Source organism: Notamacropus eugenii, chromosome 1 (genome assembly GCF_028372415.1).
Source record: "Notamacropus eugenii isolate mMacEug1 chromosome 1, mMacEug1.pri_v2, whole genome shotgun sequence".
In the NCBI taxonomy this organism is placed as follows: Eukaryota; Metazoa; Chordata; class Mammalia; order Diprotodontia; family Macropodidae; genus Notamacropus; species Notamacropus eugenii.
In genome coordinates, this window is record NC_092872.1 from 220444075 (window position 1) to 220445121 (window position 1047).

Consider the following 1047-nt stretch of genomic DNA (forward strand, 5'->3'; position numbering starts at 1 on the left):
AAAATGCTACCTAAATGCAAACTAACATTTATATGCAATTGTTTTTAATTCTTAATTTTTTTCCATTTCATTTATCAACAGAATGTTGTGAAACTCAGGTTTGTAAGTCAGTAAATTAGACATGTTTTCCATTCTTGTGTCATCTGAAAATTGATAAGCATTCCATCTTTCCTTCATTTATTCAATAAGCATTTGTTATATGCCAGGAAATTTAAAAAGACCCTTCCCTCAAGGAGTTTACATATTAATGGGATGCTGAGAGGACAGCTGACAAAACATAATGTGTAAACACAAAATTGTTGTTTGTCCTTCATTTTTGAGGAGGACCATGACATCAGGAAGGTGATGCCATGACTTGCAAGTGAATTGGATTTAAGTGAGAAAGAGAGCTGGGCAAAGTCAGCAGCCTTATTTTCTCCTCCAGAGCCATTTGGCTCCAGTGGCAATATATGGATCAGGATGACTAAAGATGGCCCCAGTGGGACACTTTGGCCTTTTAAAGTTAAGGTCTTTCTCAGATCTCAGTTTGTCTGAGACTACACCCATTCAGTGATTAAGGTTAGGTAAAAAAATGTGCAAAGAATGGCCTCTTAAAGAATGACTTCTTTTACTTTGTCACAAGAGAAAAAAAAAATCAGTTAGGGAAGGGAAGACCCTCAGGGTTTCTAGCCAAAAAATAAACAATTGCTTTTTACACTCACTCTGAGTCATCAAAGCCCGAACAGTGGCCAAGTGAGGCTTGGGCTAGGACCTATTGTTGGTCAATCTATGAGTCAGAGTGATTTTAGTTTGAGAAAAGAAAATCTAGCCAGGAAACCCCAAGATATCTTGTGAGGTTTCAGCAATCAAAATTTATATTCCTTTGGGCAGAACACCCATTGGTAAGGGTGTAATTCCCTATGTGGACAGAGAAAGAAGGGAGATAGAGAAGGAGGGAAGAAAGGAAGGAAGGAGCTGCATTGCCCAATTAGAGCTGACCAGTTGGGTCCCCAGTGGGATAGCTACTACTATTAGCAGATTGTTCTTTGTCCTTCATTCTTGAAATGG